Below are 20,847 nucleotides of genomic sequence, written 5' to 3'. Positions count from 1 at the left end.
TTCTTTTTTTTTCTTTTTTTTTTCTTTTTTTTTTTTTAAGATTTATTTTATATATGACGAGTACACTGTCACTGTCTTCAGACACACCAGAAGAGGGCATCGGATCCCATTCCAGATGGTTGTGAGCCACCATGTGGTTGCTGGGATTTGAACTCAGGACCTCTGGAAGAGCAGTCAGTGCTCTTAACCGCTGAGCCAGCTCTCCAGCCCCCTTCCCTTCTTTCTTTCCCCTGAACGGGATCTTCTGTTTTCCAGGCTGGCCCGAAACATGATGTAGCTGAGGGTAACTTGAATTCTGATGTTCTTGCCTCTGTGTCTCCAGTGCTGGGATTACAGATGTGCACCACCATTCAGGGTTTACGAAGAGTTAGGGACCACACCCAGGGCCGCAGGTATGCTAAGCAAGCTCTCTACCAGCCGAACTACACCCTAAACCCCGTTGTGTGTGTAGTTTTCTGATGGCAGAGTTATTGTTTTAAACGTGTGTTCCTTTGTTTGGTAACTCACAAATTTGAAATCTGTTTGTGTTATTGTCTCCAGAACAAATTCAAGAGTGGTCATTCCAGGCTGTGGTTGAGTTACATTTCTTAAAAGAGACAGTATCATGTAGCTTAAATAAACAGATAGTTTATGTAACTATCAGGACTCGAAAGGATATCTATCCTAATTTAAAACAAACAATTTTTTTTAAGGTTTGTCAAAGGTTCGCAGCAGTTACATGTAATTGAAACTTGTCTACACTAGTAGTTTAACCAAAAGGAATTGTTTTGTTTTGTTTGAGTCAAACACTTGCTATGTAGCCCGGGGTGGCCTTAAACTCACAATCCTCCTGCCTCAACCTCTGAGTACTGAGATGATAGATATGAACCTGCATGCTTTGCTTCTGAGTAGGTTTTTGCTGGACAGAGTTGCAGCCGAATGAGAGAAAATACAGGATGCTCAGTTAAATGGGGAGCTGCTCAGGGAAGCTTCCACCTGTCCTCACCTCCCCAGCATGGGATTGGAGCCTGGGCCTCTACCCTGGGTTTTGTTTCTGTTTACTGATGTGAGTTCTGAGAACTGAACTCAGGCTCTCACATTTGCAAAGCCAGCACTTTACCAACGGAGCCATCCCCAGCTCCCTTCATTGAACAGAGCACCATCAGAGGTAGGGTCATGTGATAACCTTTGGGTGATTCAATTTTTTTTCTATACTGGCAAAGAATGTAAAATAAGAATGTGACTTTATCATAAATATCTCTAGTGTCATTACTATATAGAAATATATACAAATAAGAATAAAAACTTAGTTTTACTCAGAGTATTAATAGTAATTAATTAATTACAATTTAGTTACCTGTGTGCTTTTGGTAAGGTCATATTTATTTTATCTCTGGTAAAATAAAAGTTTCGTGTCTAACTGAATCAGCGGCATAATTATTTTTGTCAGAGTAATAAAAAAACGAGTGGTTTTCCCACTTTTGGGAGTGGCATGGTCTTTAGAAGCTCCCAGGAGACATCATTCAGATAAGGTCACACTAAATAGAAGTTAGCTCACCAGATTAAAAATAGATTGTCTCAGTGACTCAGCAGGTAGCCTGCTGTTATCACCCACTGAGAACATCCTAATTCTTCCTCTGCTGCGTCAGAGGCCGTTCCAGCGGCTTTGTCGGGATTAGCTCGTTTGGCTACTAGAAATAAGATCACAGTATATCTAGGATGGTCTAAGAGGTGAGACCATTATGGGTCAGACTCTAGCTAAGAATACATAGACGTGCATTCAGACCTACCTATATGAGCTCCTTTCTCTGAGAATATTCCGTGTCACATTCTGGAAGAAGTATAATTAAGCCCATATTCAAAATAACGATTTGCTTCTTTTAATAAATGGGCAATGGCGTCAGCTTAAATTGGACGCGAACAGAGGAATCAGGTTACAGAGAGAACTGAGCTCTGGTTTCTAGAGCAAGGACCGGGGATGTGACTTTCCACTTGCAAAAGCAAGCGTTCCTCTCTCACACCAAGGAGAGGAGAGTGACTGTGACAGCCTGAGTCTCCTGCCACACGGTTCACAGCCACCCTCTAAGTTTACCTCCAGTCCATTTGCCTACATACCTTTCAGACCACATCATCTTTAGATGGTATATTAATATTAATCCACCCATTTTATCAGTCCTTTGGAGGTTTACTTCCTCTCCTAGTTTGTTTGTTTGTTTTGGTCAACTTAACATAAATCATAGTCACTTGGGAAAAAGGCATCTCAATTGCAAAATCATCTCGGACTGGTCCGTGGGTACACTTGTGAGGCATTTTCTTGATTAATAATCAATGTAGGGGGTTGGGGATTTAGCTCAGTGGTAGAGCGCTTGCCTAGCAAGCGAAAGGCCCTGGGTTCGGTCCCCAGCTCCGAAAAAAAAGAAAAAAGAAAAAAAAGAATAATCAATGTAGGATGGTCCAGCTCACTGTGGGTAGAACATTGGGCAGGTGGTCCTGGGTTCTATAAGAAAGCAGGCTGATCAAGTCATGAGGAGCAAGCCAGTAAACAGGCTTCCTCCATGGCCTCTGCCTCAGTTCCTGCCTCCAGGTTCCTGCCTTGAGTTCTTGCCCAGGGTTCCCTCAGTGATGGAGGATGATCTGAGAATTATAAGCTGACATAATAAACCCTTTCCTACCCGAGTTGCTTTGGGCCAAAATGTTTTACCATATGTGGCTTTCTTTCTTTGACCCTTTCTTTCTGTGAAGCCCCCTTTCTCCCAACAATCTGTCCTTTATCGTTTTAATTTGCATGTCACAAGAAAAGAACCTAATGATGCAGAAAAGGTTGTTTTTTTCTCCCCTATATCCACATTCGGGCATGACCAAGAAAAGTCACCCCCAGCTCCAGGACAACCAGGGAGGGTCTCACACCTAAATAGAGTCTCCTGGAAGCCCTCATGAGGAGTAGAAGGCACTGTGGTTTAGATGTGTCCCCCACAGGCCTTCTGTTGGAAACCCGATACTCCATGCAGCAGTCGAGAAGCAAGGTTAAGGAAAGAGGAGGAGACCACAAACAAAGTCTCTGCCCTCAAGGCTGGATTAATGCTATCATGAGACTCCTTTCTATCCTTGTGATAGTAGGCTTTGTCCTCTCTTGGTCACTGTCTTGCTGTCTCTTGCTCTTTCGAATTCCACTGAAGAGACACGAATCACGAGAGCCCTTACCAGGCATCAGCAAGGTGCTCTTGGACTTTCGGTGAAATATATTTCTTTTCTTTATAAATTTGATATACTATGGCATAACATAAAAAGGGCTAACACGGAAGGCCCATTTCCCCTCCAGAACACCTCTAGAAATCCCTGACTCTTGGTAGGCTGGTTAAAGCTGCAACGGAGGTAAAAGAAACTCAGCACAATGCATGCAGGTGATGCTGCAAAGGACTTGTTAATATATTTGTTTAGGAGCTCTCAAGCCACACAAGTGGAATTTAGCTAAGGGAGCACTGCCTCCAAAATACCTCAAAGATAAGTCATGTGCTAGCCAAGCCTGTTAGAGGTGAGCAAAATGTAGGACATGAGGATGTAAATATCTACTCTCCAGGATGGACCAGGCATGAGCCTCTGCTCACACAAGGAGAGACAGCACTGACTTATAACCAGTCAGTAGGGCCGGTTCCCTGATACAACAGCAGCTCAAGGGCAGTGGTTTAGAATCACAACCAATTTCAAGTTCTGCTCTGCCATTAGGTCTCCTGTGCTTATCAGGAAAAACATAATTTTACCAGATAGGCGAGAAGCCCTAGATAATGACTATTAGGAGGTTGGGGTCAGTAGTGTTCATAGTATCATCCTGGCAAAGTCCAGTACCTTTGCTGGATAACTTTCCTGTCTGCCTAAGAGGCCAGGCTTGCTTGCGGTCTCCTTAGATTGTAACCTGGGGTTGGAAACTGGAAGTGGGTTAGGGAGGGCCGTGTTTGTGGCTGTAGAAGTCTAAGATGTGCACGTGTAAGGAATGTGTAAGGAACGGCTTGCATCAGGGGCTGACTCTATGTGGGTGTTAGCCACAGTGTGCCAGGTGCTCTCTAATAAAGTGCTTGTTTTTCTTCCCAAAGTGTGCAGTGGTTTCTCACTGGGAAGCCACATTGTTTCTACAACACCAGCACCCGTCTAAAACTACCCCGGCAGCCTCCGGATGTTAAGTGCTGAAGAGCTAAGGACAAGTGAGATATGGTCCTGACCAATTTTCGTTTCTGTTGGTTCCTTTTCCTCCAGAATTGAGGGTTTTACCACAACTTCTCTCTGTTTCCTATCATGTGGGAAGAGTCATTAGTCACAGCGAAGAGTCAGAAAGCTCTAATTACTCCAGGCTTATAGCTAGGCCTGGCAGCACAGGCCTTAATCCTAGACTCTAGCAGCAGGGATAGTCATATCGCTGTTCGTTTCAGGCCAACCTGTCTATACAATGAGTTCCAAGCCAGCCAGGGGGGCATAGAGAGACCCTGTCACAATCAATCAATCAATCAATCAATCAATCAATCAATCCATCCATCCATCCATCCATCCATCCAACCAACCAAACAAACAAAACAAAAACAAAAACAAAAATAATCTTACAATGAGTTCCCAGTGTTGCCAGTGGTGTCTCTTGGGAAAATCTCACGTATAGACCAGGTTGACCTAGCTACCTGTGCTTCTAAATTCTTGTCACTATGGAGAAATAATTTAGGGATGAGACAAAGGCAAAGTAAGAAATGTGGAGGAAGGTTTATTACTGGGTATTCTAGGGTGGGTGTGGGCTTCTCAAGAGAGTGGTTTCTGGCTGAGATTTAGGATAGTCCATTGAACAGGCAAAAATAAGGGGAGAATTATTCATGAGTACAGGGTGGGTGATGGACTGGGGGTGGGGTAGAAAGCGGGAAGTTCCGGGACTGGGTCGGGATTTTCCTTGAATGGAGTTGGCGCCTCTTTTCTATTTTAATATAGGTTTTCCCAGGTATCATATGCATGATTGCAGCACACAGCTTCGCAAGGCGTTGATGGGAGATGTGTTTTTAATGATGCAAAGGAATACGTAGAGAGCAGTTTCGAGAGGCCTAGAATGGTCACAGGACATCCTGCATACAGTTTTGCTGTTGCACGAGCCTCTATGAACTGAGTTTGTGTTTCTACTAGTCTCTCAGCCCACCTCACTGTCTCAGATCTGCGTTAACACAGGAGTCCCAAAAACTCAGAAGGTTGTGCACAAGTGCACATCACAACCTCAATAATTACCCTGTAAATTATCCTACATTAAGGCTCTGCCCCAGGCCTCTGCCCTGGGCCTCCGCAGTCTTTTGGGAATGGTTTCAATTTGTCTTTCCAGGGTTTGTGTGTTGAGAGCCTGGTGCTCGGGGCAACAATACTGGGACATGGTGTTGCTTTTAAGAGGACCTAGTACAGTGCTTCTGTGACCTAGTAATTTCTTTACTGTTTTAGGAAGAAAAGCTTAAAGAGCACATTGCACAGAGGCAGTGGGCTGGGCAATATTGGAATTCTGCTTTGACCCTCACCTAATAATCTCTTAAAGGATCCATCTACCTCTAGACCAGACCACACCCGTCACACAGCATTCAAGAGGACAAAGGGAGGAAGACAGGGAGTCCAAAGTCAGCCAGGGCTACTTAGTGAGACCCTGTCTCAGAATAAAACCAGGAAATCAACCAATAAACAAAATAAAGGTTCCTCCACTCGACATTACTGTGTTAAGAATAAGCATCTGACACAAATCCTTGGGATAGGATTTAAAACCATAGGATCAGGGCTGGCAAGATGACTCAGTGCGCTAAGGCTCTTGCTGTCAAGCTTGTGTTTGGTTCCAGCTGGGATCCACACAGTGGAAGTGAAACACTGACTCCTGAAAGTTGCACACACACACACACACACACACACACACACACACACACACACACACACACGCACGCACGCACGCACACACGCGCGTATGGACATACATACGCCCATGCACAGGTATGTGACCACATAACAAATCCCATAGCTGCAACGTTAAACATAAAAATAATATATCTTGGGTTTGGGGGGGTTATTTGCTTCATTTTATGAAACATGTAGTTTTGCTATGTAGTCCTGACTAGTCTGGAACTCTAGGTAGACATGGCTGGTTTAGAACTCACTGAGGTCTACCTGCTTCTGCTTCCTGAGTGCTGAAACTAATTGTGGGCAACACCACAGTCAGGGAAAACCCATATAGTTAAGTCTATCTGTGCACTACATAACCATAAGCACATGGAGAGATAATAAAACCCAGAGCTGTGCGCACATCCTTAAAAGCATTCTATCAGAGAGCTACACCCAGGATATTAAAACAAATACATGAAATTGTAAATGGATGACATAAGTTTGAGGCTGCTGAGTGACTGTAAGACTAGATCCAGTGTAAACAAATGGTCCAGCTATTGAAAAGAAGGAGAAAGACTCACTTTTCTCTCTTCCTGCGTGATTTATTTCTCTGGGCTTTTCAGAAGGCCATGAATCTTCTTAATGGCTAACCAAACCTCTGACCAGTGCCCACACTCAGGAATGATTTCCGAGGACCCAGAGGTCTCTCTAAAACGTAATCACCATGGATGCTGACTCTCTGTCCCACCCACCAGCTCCTGAGGGACGCTTGGGCCTGCCTGCTTTGCCATCTGACTCTGAACCGTGGAACCTACAACGTTGGTCTTGGGTTGTATCTGCTTAGCCATAAAAAGCATTGGATTTCTTTCTGTCTTTACAAGCTTTTCAAGCGAGCTGTCAGTTTGTCTCCCATTCTGATTTAATGCTTAGTCAGTGGTAGAACAATTTTCTTTCTCTTCTTCAGAGAAATATTTTCCTGGGTTGGAAGATTTTGTTTTTCATTGTGTTTTCCCAATACTACTGTAGGCTATCCTTTTCCAAAGGTGGCACAGTGATGCTAAGCACTTTTCAACAAAACCATTTATCCTCTCCAGTTCCAGTAATAACAGAGAATGTGTGTGGTGGTGTCTTCGTCAGTCAGTGTTCTATCACTGTGAAGAGACACCATGGCTACCAGCAACTCTTACAAAGAAAAACATTTAATTGGGGCTAGCTTACAGTTTCAGAGGTTTAGACCATTATCATCATGGCAGGAAGCATGGTGGCATACAGGCAGACATGGTGCTGGAGAAGGAGCTGAGATCAATAGCAGCTGAGATCTGGATCTATAGCAGCAGGAAGAGAGAGACTCTGGACCTGGCTTAGGCTTTTGAAACTTCAAAGCCCACCCTCAATGACACACTTCCTCCAACAAGGCCACTCCCACTCTAATAAGGCCACGCCTCCTAATCCTTCTCAAATGGTGCCACTCCCTGATGACAAGGCATTCAATATATATGAGCCTATGAGGCCATTCTTATTCAAACCAACATAGACATTATTATTTTTGCTTTTCTTCCTTTCTACCCTGTTACTAAAGTAGTTAGAGGGATCTTATTGTTAACCCAGCACTAGAGGTTAACTTTAATCTATATCCTTCTGAACAGATAAACTTAGGTTTTCTCTCGTCAGGTCCACATTCTATATATGCTTATCCATTTGCCTCATCAGAGCTAAGAAGACACATCATGTCAGACAATATGACTTCTCACTTTTTATGCTTATTTAGTATCTAGAAATGAATTCCCGCTTGAGCTTGGAGGATCATCCTCCTGTCCTAGTGTCTACGGAGCACTTGAGAATGGCTGCCTAATTCACACACCCACAGCTGCTGACAGACGCCAGCTTCCGTATAACGTCACCAATACTCAGTATCTCTCATTGTAATCACTGCCAACGGGGTGCTGTTTTTAAATCTGCATTTATCTCTCCCCATGACTCAGAATCCTTTCACGTGTTCTGTGAGCATTCGTATTTATTGTGCTAGTCGTCTGTTCACACCCTTTCATTGACCCTCCTGCTCTTCTTCCTCCTCCCCCACCCACTTTTTCTGTCTCTCTTCCTTTTCTTCCTCCTTTTTTTTTTTCTTTTTGGAGACACTAAAGTCTCCAAAGCCTCCTTAGGACTCTCTTTGTAGCCGAGGCTGGCCTTTAGCTCATGATACTTCTGCTTCCAGAATTCTAGCAGTAAGTGTTTGTGCCAATGTAGCTGGCTTCTCTATCCACTCCCAGTCATTTATACCATAAATGATATCATTTATACCATAGTTACTGCAGTGTTGGAGCTGCTCTCTCCGTGACTGTACAACCTGGCTCTGGCCTCCTCAGCTTCATCTCTTAGCCTATCTGATATACTCCTTATAACTCTCTGCATTTCTGCCCCTCTGAGTTTTAGCTGGGGACCCAATCCAGGGCCCTGTGCATGCTAGGTAAGAGCTCAACTACTGAGCTACACTTTCAGCCTCAAGGCAAATATAAATCTTAACTATCAAAGAATACTACGATGGAATGAAGCTAAGAGAAGTCTAAAGGGCTCCAAAAAAGCCATTTACTTACTGATTTAACAGATATCTGTTGGAAATAAACTCAGAGATGAAGCTGGGAAGTTAAGAGCCTATTTCCAAGCTTCCAACTCCAGAGCCAAACAACCTCGTTGATAACTTGGGAACCTGGGACCAGAAAGCTGATGGTCCCATGAGCAAGCCATCTTAGCTGTGACCCAGAGCACCAGGAAGCTTCTTGTAGATGCTGTGCTAATGGGGCCATACTGACTAACACAGATGAGAGCCTGAGAGAGATTACACTCTCATGCAGGGCAGAAGAGGATAACACAGTAATGAAAAAACTCAGTCAGTAGAGGGAGGAACAGAGCTGCAGGGAGGTGCTATTTTAGTAGGGTTGTTGGGGAAGGCTTTGATGAAAAAGTGGTGTTTGATGATGAGAAAACAAGGAAACAAACCTCATTTGAGAGGTTTGTAGGCTGAGGAGAGGGCAAGCAGGACACCTGAGAGTGACCCTGGCAAGCTTAAGGACTGGAAAGGAGTCACATACAGTGGAAAAGGGCATGTGGGGCTGGGAGAACCCGGGAAGACAAAAGAGGCCCCCACACAGGGAATACTGTAGGTGGGTCCAGCACAGTGGTTTATTAGACATCTGTGTTTCTTCATTCTAGTTCCCCAACAATCTCATTGGGGTTTTTTTGAGACAGGGTTTCTCTATGTAGACCTGGCTGGCCTAGTCAGTGTCAGTGGCAACAGTCTCTTTAGCTTGGTTTCCCCCGGGAGGAGCAAGCATACTTGGTGAGCTGACTGAATCATTTTCTTCACCGTTTTCTGGAGAGAGGTTCTGTAGTGGGCTTGTGTTTATGATGATTCTGACCTTCTTGGAGCATTGAGCCATGGTGTATATGAAAACTCTTTCTAATCAAAAAACTGAGGGGCTGGTAGTGGTTCAATTCTACACTTCCGTGGCATGCTTGGGTTCTCTAGTACTGAAGAGAGTGAACAGCCAGGGTGGAGGAACCACCAGAAGCTCTCCAGCGTGGATACATTTACCCTCTGGTAACAATTGGTAACTTCTGGACACCCTGCCTTTGACACTGAGAGCACCTGCTGTGGTTTGGTTATCACTGTGGTCCACGGGCTCCTGCCTTTGAACACCCAGTCCCCACTTGGTGTTGCTGCTCTGAGGTGCAGGGACTAGCCTGAAGAAGTGGGTCACTAGAGGGTGGGCCCTGAGGAGATTCACCTAACCCTGCTTCTAGCTCCAGTCACTCCGATTCCTGGCCTGCCCAAACCCGATGTATTTCAGACATATACTCCGAACATCAGGCAGAACTCTATGCTTTCTCCATCATAGAGAAATGTCATCTCTTAAAGTCTGAGGATAGTAAATAAACCCTCCCTCCCTTCCATTCCTTCTCTATGGTATTTAGCCACAAGAGAAAAAAAAAGATAAAAAGATTAGCCTACAATTAAATAATGGGTAGAGGACAAAGACCCTAGGAAAATATACAATGTACAAGACAGTCCCTGTCACAAAGAATTATCCCATTTGAAACGTCAGTGTAGCCTGAGCGAGCAGCCAGGGTTCGAGAACTGGAGCAGAGCAGGAGGAGGCAAAGCAGCACTGGGAAGTAGAACACGTGAGAAAGGAACCACATAGGCAGGGGAGCACGTGGCTTAAAATGGAGCCATTCCGAGGCCTCAGGATGAGGAACAGAGAAGTCAGAGGGCGTGGTGATGTCCTTCTGATTCTGAGGTGTGAACCGGATACCTTATACCGCTCCAGAAGTAAGAAAAAATGAACCCATTTCGGTGTGCGTGCGTGGGTGCGTGCGTGGGTGCGTGCGTGGGTGCGTGCGTGGGTGCGTGCGTGGGTGCGTGCGTGGGTGCGTGCGTGGGTGCGTGCGTGGGTGCGTGCGTGGGTGCGTGCGTGGGTGCATTGTGTTTTCGGTTCTAAATGTGAGCACTCAAGAGTGTAAGAGGGAAAGATTGTGAGTTTCTGGGCTACAAGATTCTGCACTGAAAAAAATTACATGTAGGCTGGAGAGATGGCTCAGCGGTTAAGAGCACTGACTACTCTTCCAAAGGTCCTGAGGTCAATTCCCAGCAACCACATGGTGGCTTGCAACCATCTGTAAAGAGATCCGATGCCGTCTTCTGGTGTCTGAAGACAGTTACAGTGTACTTATATATAATAAATGAATAAATCTTTAAAAAAAAAAAAAAAGGAGGTTGGGGATTTAGCTCAGTGGTAGAGCGCTTGCCTAGGAAGCGCAAGGCCCTGGGTTCGGTCCCCAGCTCCGGAAAAAAAGAACCGAAAAGAAAAAAAAAAAGCAAAGCCAAGGGGTTGGGGATTTAGCTCAGTGGTAGAGCGCTTAAGCAAAGCCAAGGGGTTGGGGATTTAGCTCAGTGGTAGAGCGCTTGCCTAGCAAGCGCAAGGCCCTGGGTTCGGTCCTCAGCTCCAAAAAAAAAAAAAAAAAAAAAAAAAAATTACATGTAAAAAATAAAATATGCTTGCAGGGACTGCAGAAGGGAGAGAGGGGAGAGTACAGGGGAGGGGGAGGAAGGGGGAAGGGAGAGGGGGAAGAGAGCGAATGGCTGAGGACAGGGGCAGGCATGAGGCTGCTGAAGAGGCAGAGCAGGTGAGGGCTGTGAAAATATTCAGAGGCTGAGAGAGGAGTTGAAGGCCTGCTTCTGTAAGACAGTGAGTGACTTTGGTAAAATCGTACAATTTTTTTTTTCAGAGTATTGTCACATTTTAGACATCAATTCCTCCTCCCCCAGCTCCGTCCTATTAACTAGAGCACTCAAATCTCTCCTAACTGCTCAAACTCTCAATAGCTCCTTTGCAAAGAGACTTTTGTTTTCGTTGGTAAATCTCTGCCTCATCAAATCCTTAAATCCTGTAAGTCCCAAACACATTCTCAGACTTGACTCCAGATAACAGCATTTCTGGAACATTCTCTTCCTTTCTTCCCCAGACAACCTCCAGCACCTTGGAATTATTTAGAAATTATTGCCAAGGTCGGCCTCTGTGAAATCAGGAAGCAGGTTATTGGATTCCAGAGCACAGCGAGCCTGCGGCTGTTTTTCTCTCAGCAGAAGAAAGGGGTGCGCGCACCCGTGAGCCTGGGAGTTTGCATCCTTGTTTCAGCACTAGCTAGGAGCCGTGAGACCTTCTCCCATTAAAATACATTTTTATTTGTTTATTTTTTAGTTTAGGCTTGGGGTGAGCTCAAGGGTAAAAATACTCCCCTAGAATAATTATACAACAGCTACGGAAAAACTACCTGAATTTTGCCAGAGATCCTAACAAAAACATTTAATACACCTACTGCAGTATGATTTTTTATTTTTTTTTATTTCTTTTTTTTAAGTATAGGTATTTTGACCGTATCTGCATATGTGTACCATGCGTGTGCCGGTGCCCAGGGAGGCCAGCAGAAGGTGTCAGATGCCCTGGAACTGGAGCTACCATAGCAGTACTGGGAACTGAACTCCAATCTCAAGGGCAACACGTGCTCGGAATCCTGAGTCATCTCTGAAGACGCAATTCATTGCCTCTACACTTGATCTGAGTTCCTAGGCACACTTCAGAACTATTACAGATTTAAAAAGGTTTTCTGAGGAGATTATATATATATATATATATATATATATATATATATATATATATATAGTTGAACTCAGGACCTTCTCGTGCCTAGTAAGAGCTCTACCACTGAGCTCTCCTATCCCAACTTCTAATATGTTTACTTTGAAAATTACCCAACTTAAGTGGGCACAGTGTGGCACGTCTATAGTTCCTGTTCTTGGGAGGCAGAGGTAGGAGATCAAGGGCATCCTTGCTTATATAATAAGTTCTGGGGCCAGCCTGGGCTACATGAAACCTTAAAGTGGGGTTTGTGGGTGGGAATCAAATGTAAAAAACCTGGAAAATTAAAACATTAAGGTGCACCTTTTACCCAGTTTCCTGTCCTCACTTCTGTAAGTGTGTTTTCCCTTTCTTTCTGCTTCTATCTGATTAACTAAGGCACTGAAATATCAAGTTCTGTGCATCAGGAAACTTTATCCTTCAACATTAATAGGCATCTCCTAAGACCAAGGACATTTTGTATTATTAAACTTCAGAATGGACTCCCCACAGGAAACTTAAGATTAGAATGACTGTTAGAATTCTCTAATACATATTCGAACTTTAAAAGTTGTTCCTCGCAGGGCTGGAGAGGTGGCTCAGCCGTTAAAGGCTAGGCTCACAACCAAAAGTTGTTCCTTGGATGACCTTTGAAACTATTTTTCCCCTCTAACTTAGAATGTAATTGACATTCATGTCTATCTAGACTTACTTAATTTATAAATGTCATTTGTTTTACCCTTTCTGCTTTTTTTTTCTTTTTTTTTTTTCAGAGCTGGGGACCGAACCCAGGGCCTTGCGCTTGCTAGGCAAGCGCTCTACCACTGAGCTAAATCCCCAAACCCCGCTTTCTGCTTTTTTGTCACACTAATTTTTTTCCCTGTTTTTTGTTTAGCCTGAGACACATTCCTCTGTATAGCCCTAGCTGTCCTGGAACTCTCTCTGTAGACCAGGCTTGCCTTGGATTTAGAGATCTGCCTGCCTCTGCCTCCTGAACGCTGGGATTAAAGGTGTGTGCCACTACTGCTTGGCTATGTTTTTTATGCTATGGCCTTGTTTAGTGTGAGCAAGACCTTGGGCTCTAAAAAGACTGAAATATGGCTACTGTACACAACATAATGGCCTCGTATTTTCATATGCACACATATTTCTAATTAATATATTATAAAATATAATTAATGTTTTATTATATATAATATAATTAATATTATAAGCAGAATTGTTGTAGAATGACCCACAATCTCAAATCAGTTTGTTTCTCTCTGGTTAGTTTAAGGTTACGAGAAAGCATTGTGGGGTAGGCATGTCTGTGTTCCCTAGTACTCAGTAAGCAGCAACAGGTCTTGACAAGCTCACGGCCACCCAGGGCTATGCAATGAGACCTCCAGCTCCAAAACCAAAGCAGAGCACTAGAAGCTGGTCCAGGGGTAAGAGCCCCAAATCCTCTTTCAGAGGACATATGTTTGATTCCAGTCAAAATGCAAGTCAAGAACAACCTTTCCCATCAAAACAAAGAAACAAACCCATAAGCCTGGTCACAGCAGGGGTCACAGCCTGGAACCCCAGCACCCCAGAGTCAAAGGTAAGAGGATGAGGAGTTAGGGGCCTGCCAGGGTCACCTGATGCCGTGCCCTAAACAAACGACTTTGTGAACGCCCTGGGCAGACACTGCAAGTCCTGCAGGAGGTTCTTCCGATCCGGACTGAAAGTGCTATCAGCTCAGCTCATATTCCGTTTCCTAAAAATCACACCTATAGAGCTGTAAAACGGTCTAGGATACACGGACTCACAAAGTGCAGTAGTCCCTGGGAACAGCCTGTGACTCTCATGACTCTCTCAGAGTTGGGCGAAGGTTGAGAAAGCCTCCCCCCACTCCACGGGGAGGGCCGGAGGAATGTGCTGTGAGTTTCCAGTCTTTCACAGCTCCTGCCTCCGCTCCACTGAGACGTCGTCTCAGGCTTCTCTGCTGCAAACTTGCACTGATTTTTGATTGTATGTTGACGGGTGTGTCACCTTACTGTGGCCCCACAATCCGTTCTGCTGGATCACTTCGTTCAGATGTCGTCTTGGGTCTCGGAGACAGCTAAGTGGTAGAGCCTTGTCTAGAGTGAGTGAGACCTTGGGGTAGAGCCTTGTCTAGAGTGAGTGAGACCTTGGGCTCTGTCTTTAGCACTGACAGAGAGTACTGAGATCAGTCTTTTGATGACTGTGAGCTTAGGGCCAGGCAAGGACAAAGGTAACTGAATTCGTCCTTACTGGATTTGATTAAATGACCCTGCTCACGTAAAAAATCAAACATTATGGATGCTGGAAAGTGACCTCAGTGGTTAAGAGCACTTACTGCTCGAGCCTGAAAAGGACATAAATTTGGTTCCCAGCACCCATATGGCTGCACAGACTGCCTGTACCACCAGTACCAAAGGATCCAACGCCTTTTTCTGACCACCAAGGTTCTCTTCTTGCATGCATGTGGCATTCACATAATCACTCAGGCATGCACACATAAAAGTGTGTGTGTGTGTGTGTGTGTTTGTGTGTGTTGCTGAAGAAATAAAGTTTCATAGGTGTGAGAAGCAAAGTTATAAAAACAAGGTTTTGAAAACACATCTGGTGGTCAGGATGCTTATGACAAACTTGTGACCTTTCTGAGAGATACATCTGATACCAGGATGCCCAGTGAGATGATAAAGTTTTGGTGATCAAGATATTGAGGCAATTCTGACTAAGCTGATTAAGACAAAACAAAAACAACTGTTCTCAGAAAGACCCCCTACCCCTCCCTGTGGTAAATTCTGAGAACAACTGCAAGATGTCATCCTGACCCTGCCCAACCACCCAGTTCACACCCCCCCCACCACCACCACTCTAAGAGACGTGCCAACTTAGCCCTTTCCCAGTGATTCTCCAAGGCCAGGCATAGGGCTGGATCAACTGAGCCAAGAACAGCCCCTTGAGCAGGCCAGCCAATACCTGACCAGATCCTTTGTCCTGTGTACCACCAATGAGAACAGGCCAGCTAACCCTGTTGCTGAAGTCTGCCCTCCGTAATGAATAAAAGTTGTGTGCTTTTTGGGTTCGGGGTTGCCTCTCCCTGTGTGGATGAGCAACCCCACATATGTGGATTAAAAACCTTATACCCTCATGCTATTGCAGTGGTCACTTTGTCAATCTGTGCTCTGTGGGTTGCGCTCCTGAGGTAAGGCCACTATGGGGTCTTACAACAGTGCAGGATGTGGTGGTATCTTTAATCTAAGCATGGTCTACAGGTCGAGTTCAAGGCCAGCTAGAGTCCTGTGGTTAAACCCTGTCTGGAAAAAAAAAAAAAAAGACATTCTATTCAGGTCCTTTGAGATGACCAAAAATTCACTGAGTTCCATTACTCTGAAGGAGTCCAGAGTTCTGAGGCATATGTGCCTGGAAGAAAAGGGACACAATTCTGAGGAGCAGCCAAAGGGCTGTAGGAGCATTGGCAAACTTCTACTGGGGAGTCATGGCAAAAACATCTCTGACTGTCATGTTGATTGGCAAGTGTCATAGAGACCAACAAGAGCTCAACTGAAGAGAAAGAGAATCATAAGGGAGAAAGGGTCATAGGGGCAGCCTGGGGCTGAGGATGGTCAAAACCTCAGGGCAGAAGGTAAGGGAGGTGAAATAATGCCCAGGGCCAGCCCACACACATACAAACCACCAGAGGCTCCCACAGAAGTGAGATTGCTGAAGTCCCCACAGGGAAATAAACTCATCACCCAGAAATCGGTGGAAAAACAAACAAAACAACAGCAACGAAAACTTGCCTGTCTTGAGCTTGACCCAGAAGGAGAATAAAACTCAAACAAACAAACAAACAAGCAAACAAACCAACAGACAAAAAGAAAACCTCTTGGAAGGTTTGTTACACAAGTGGTGTCTCTTGACTCACATTCAGCTGAAAAGCATGCTTCCTGTAGGTCTGAACCTCAGCTGATCAGAGAACTTGAAGTCCTCCTCCCAGATTAGTAACTGCCTTAGGCAATAGGCAAGGTGACCACAGCTTCAGCCTGGACCTCAGGGAAATGACATGGATCAAATACCAAGGTTAGCCATTCAGCTCTGTCTCCATTTGTCTGTCATCTGTCTGTCTGTCAGACAGAGAGTAAACAAAAAACCTAACAACACAAAGAAATGAAGCACCCAGGGCAAAGTCCAGCAAAATTAAAACAGTGCGATCAGATCCACGAAGATCACAGACGTTGCAGTTAGAGTCATCTGAGTTTAGGGCCCCTGCAGTAGCTCAGTGGCGGAAAGCTTGCCTGTCCTGTGTTGAAATCTACTTTTCTAAACCCACCACTATGAGGGATGGGAGGAAGGAGAAAGAAAAAACTTGCTGTGTTTAACATACTGAAATAAATAAATAAATAAATAATAAATAAATGCTTTAAAATATGAGCAAAACCCCAAAAGGCTGTAAAGCTGCATCCTAACGGGATGAAGAGGACTTGGGAGGCAGCTCACTGGATACTGCCTGTTCTACAAGCATGGAGTCTTGAGTTTGGACTCCTAGCACCCATGTAAAAAGCCAGTTGTGGTGGGGAAGTGCTTTGGGGGGTAGAGGTAGGGGGATCTGGAGGGGCTTGCTGGCCAATCAGTCTAGCCAAATAGGCTGAGTTCCAGGATCAGTGGGAGACCCTGTTTCCAAAAAAAAATAAAGTAGAAAGAGAAGTACCTGAGGTTGACCTCGGACCTTCATATGCCTGTATGTTTACCTGTTCATACACATCTACACACACACACACACACACACATGTACGTACACACACACACACACACACACACACACACACACACACCCCAAGATATGAAAAATCAAACAGATTTTAGAGATAAAAACATGAAACACCATACTCACCATACTTGACGACTAAGAGATGGATCACACGTGAGAATAGATACAGCTGAGGAAGAGTCTGGTCCCTTCCAATCCTAGAGCTGTGGTTTTGTTCAGGCAGTTTCTAAATTCCAAACTTGGTCAGAGCTCCAGTTCAGGCCAGCTTTGGTCTAGGAGCCACGGGATTGGAGGTGTTATCTCGTTGGCTCCTCCTCTCCTCTCTGTTCCCCCGACCTCTGATCCTGACTGCTTCATGAAGTACTTTAGTCAAAAAGGGCCAGAGAGAAAGGGACACAGGCTTGTGTGCCTGCTTCTGGCTCATCTGGCATGAGTATGTTCTGGGTATGAAGGCCTTTCTCTAAGATGTTCTCTCACAGGCTGCCTTTCTCATTCACCTGCTCTCAGTAGATGTCATGCAGACAACACTTTACTGGCTATCTGCCTTTTGAGGTTCTTTTACCCATGATTCCTTTCCAGGTGACCCCAGGGCACCATTTCACATGGCTTCTACATCATTCCTTGAGCTATAATCACCTTGACCTATTGTCATGAGAGTCCTGTTCACACCTAACACTCCCTACATTCAGGAGTTAGCATTTAGCATTTAGCATGTAGGCATTTAGCCACATGCCTACACTTCAGGCTCAGAGTCATTGTGCAAACTCCAGAGGCATTTTCTAGAATCTCTCCCCCCAACTGGTGGGCATCCAACCCAGCATCCTGTGCATGGTAGACAAGCAGTTTAGTGACCTGAACCACACCTCAAGATCCTTTCACTTCCTTTGAAGGGTGCCCTCCCTGTACTATGGAAAAGGGAAGGAGAGAGAGAGAGAGAGAGAGAGAGAGAGAGAGAGAGAGAGAGAGAGAGAATCCCAGTCTTCTCTCCCACACTTCTCTCCCACAGGATCCCCATATTCTGAAGTCAGTCTGGGGTTCATATTTGCCAGTGTTTACAGTAGATCTGGATCACGCACTGTGTGTGTTTCACCTTGGGACCCCTTCTAAGACAGACACAGTAGTGCCATTTAGGGTGTCTTATTTTGTTGATGTTATAGCAGATAACTTAAGAGAAGCACAGGGGTGGGGAAATGATACAATACAATTTCTTCTCTGTTAAAAACTCGAAGATGAAAATCTAAACATTTACATAGGGAGACAGGAAACTCTAAATGGATGGTATCGAGGGCTTATTTTTTTTTTCTTTTTTCTTTTTTTCGGAGCTGGGGACCGAACCCAGGGTCTTGCTCTTGCTAGGCAAGCGCTCTACCACTGAGCTAAATCCCCAACCCCGAGGGCTTATATTCAGAATCTATAAGAATTAATAAAAATCAGAATAATGAGGAATGAGGTGGAGTCTTAGACAGGCCCCTCATAAAAGGAGATGTTCAAATAATCAATGAAAATGAAAATGTGTTCAGGCTCATTAGTCATCAGGAGAAAGTATGCAAGTCCGCTGTGAGCGGACACTGCACACACCGCAGAGTGGCGAAAACTGATAAGATTACGAAGAAGCCAGACTCTTCTATTTCAGTGTGGTGGGCGTTTAGGTTGATAAACAAGCATGCTGGACTACTGCCTAGCAATGTTAAGTGGGAGAATATGTATAAATGTTTTGAAAATATAAGTTATAATAACAAAAATACTATTTGGGGGAAAAAGGTCAAGGACAATGTTATTGTAGAAATTGTTGGATTTTTTTTTTCCAGGAAATTACTTAGAAGAGGACAGTGGTAGAATGCTTGCCTAGCATTCATGAGGCCCTGGCTTCATTCCCTAGTAAGAGAGAGAGAGAGGTGGTGGGGAAGGGAGGAAGGAGAGAGGGAGGGAGGGAGGGAGGGAGGGAGGGAGGGAGGGAGGGAGAGAGGGGGAGAGAGAGAGAGAGAGAGAGAGAGAGAGAGAGAGAGAGAGAGAGAGAGAGAGAGAGAACTCCCAAGTGTTAGTCAGGAAATAGAGGCCTCTCATACTATTTAATCCTCATGAGTCACCAACAGATGTACTCTATAGCCACACAGATATGTGAGTCTACAAGATAAATTTAGAAGCCTTTCATGGCAATGCAATATTGGCATCTAAGTACAACCTCTGTGTCTCAATGGACAATTATAGGAAAGCTCTTCCCCTACTTTTAATCTGAATGTCTCAGTTACAACTATTTTCGTTGCAAATAGAAACCAACACAAACTAATTTAAGCCAAAAAAGAATGTGGAGATGGCTTACAGGATTCAAGGCAGTCATGTTGCAGGGCTCTAGGAATCAGAGACATCTCAGCCTTGGAGAATCCAGGACATGCTTCCTCCTCTCCTTCTGTTCTTCCCAGGGTTCTGCTGCTTCCTTCTCTCCATGGGCTGGCTCTCCCCCTTTCCCTGGGCACACTACAGGGTCTGGTGGCTCTGAGACAGAGCCAACTTGTAGCCTCTCCTCTTAAAAGTCTAGTCCAATCTGATGGGCATTTTCTCAGCCTGGAATCAAATATTCCTGTCTTGGGAAGACTGCCACCCTGGCTGGATCAAAGGGGCAGAAAGAGAAAGTGCATTTTATTATGGGTTCAATCTCTGGTATAAGACATAAAGTAAATAAATGGGCTATGAGTTAGAAAGACACACGAAAAAGCTATTATTCAATTTTGCACATATATTTTAACCTAATTTTTTCTTTTATCCTCTTCCTCTTTGTTCATTTTTTAAAGATGAGGCCTATGCATCCCAGGCTTGTCTTTAATGTGTAGTCTAGGATGATCTCAGGTTCCCAGTCCTCCTGTCTTTGCTTCCTACGTGTTGGAATTATACACACGCACCATTGCGCCAAGTTTATAAGGTGCTCAATGGAGCTACATCCTCACACCCTTTTCTCTTCCTTTTGAGAGGTTCTCCATGTAGCCCAGGCTAGCCCATAACTCTTGAGCTCAGGTGATATTTCTGTCCCAGCTTCCCATGTAGCTGGTACTGCATGCATGGATTCAAGTATTCTATGATTATAGCTGTTGTGGGAATGGGAGGTGGGAGCTAAGAAATAATGATGAGCTAGAGTCTTACTATACAGCGCTGGCTGGCCCAGATCTCATCAGGTAGACCAAGATGTTCTTGGACTTATAGAGAGTCTACTGTTTCTGCTTCCCCAGGGCTAGGAACTGCACCAATCTGATTGCTTGCCTTCTGTGTTTACAGCCTTACACAGAATGGTGCCACGGCACATTGTTCGACTATCCATGTGACAGTCACCCGGGCCAGGTATTGCTATTACAAACCCATTATAAATCAACATATTTCTCCTAGGTATTTGAAAGTGGGAGGCGAAGGCTGGATCAGTTTCCCATGAGGGTGTATCCTAGGCCATGAAGGTTCATTCTTCTAGGGTAAGCATGAGGACTGGTGAACTAAACTCAGCCCCATTACCATAACGAAAACAGCAGCCGAACAGAGGTAAAGAGACTATGCCACCTTCTAAAGAGACACCGGCCGATCTCTAACTTTCCAGCCCCTAGCTTTAGTCTCATGTGGCTTGAGTTGCAAGACTGCGATTGGGAGCCACAAAAGCCTCTTGTCTGTTAACTAAGGATGGCCATCTAGCTAAACTGATTTAACTGGATTTGCATTCACTGTAGTCAGAGGATCAGAGCGAATTTAAAAACATGGTGAGAGTCCCTCTCACTCTCCTCCCGATACACGAAGCCATTGACCTTGACTTCTGGCCACAGTTGTACAAACACACAGTTGTTCATTTGGATTTTCCTATAAATAATCAAGAAGACGTGACAGTGCCGTCATGTTTAACATAAAAATAACACCAGATATATTATACATGGGTTTAGTGTCTGTGACTATGGTCCTGTTGAAAAGAAAAAAATGTAACATTCCTAATAATTTAAAGACCAGTATAAAACAATTTATAATAATGTATTAAACTGCACACAACAAGGGGCTGGAGTGATGGCTCGATGGGTAAAGCACTTGCTGCAC

The 20,847-nt window shown here is 44.6% G+C and overlaps 1 long non-coding RNA gene across 3 annotated transcripts in view; it reads right to left on the bottom strand.

The window, feature by feature from the left end:
• LOC134479312 (cilia- and flagella-associated protein 251-like) overlaps positions 1–16,975 on the bottom strand; it is a 36,958-nt gene extending 19,983 nt beyond the window's left edge. For all 3 annotated transcript variants that reach the window (XR_015622681.1, XR_015622682.1, XR_015622680.1), the window contains exon 1: positions 16,912–16,975. This is a non-coding gene — a long non-coding RNA (cilia- and flagella-associated protein 251-like). The remainder of the gene's footprint in view (positions 1–16,911) is intronic.
• Between the last annotated feature and the right edge of the window lie 3,872 nt (positions 16,976–20,847).

Source organism: Rattus norvegicus, chromosome 6 (assembly GCF_021556685.1).
Source record: "Rattus norvegicus strain SHRSP/BbbUtx chromosome 6, alternate assembly SHRSP_T2T, whole genome shotgun sequence".
Lineage (NCBI taxonomy): Eukaryota > Metazoa > Chordata > Mammalia > Rodentia > Muridae > Rattus > Rattus norvegicus.
This window is presented reverse-complemented; position numbering and strand designations above follow the sequence as displayed.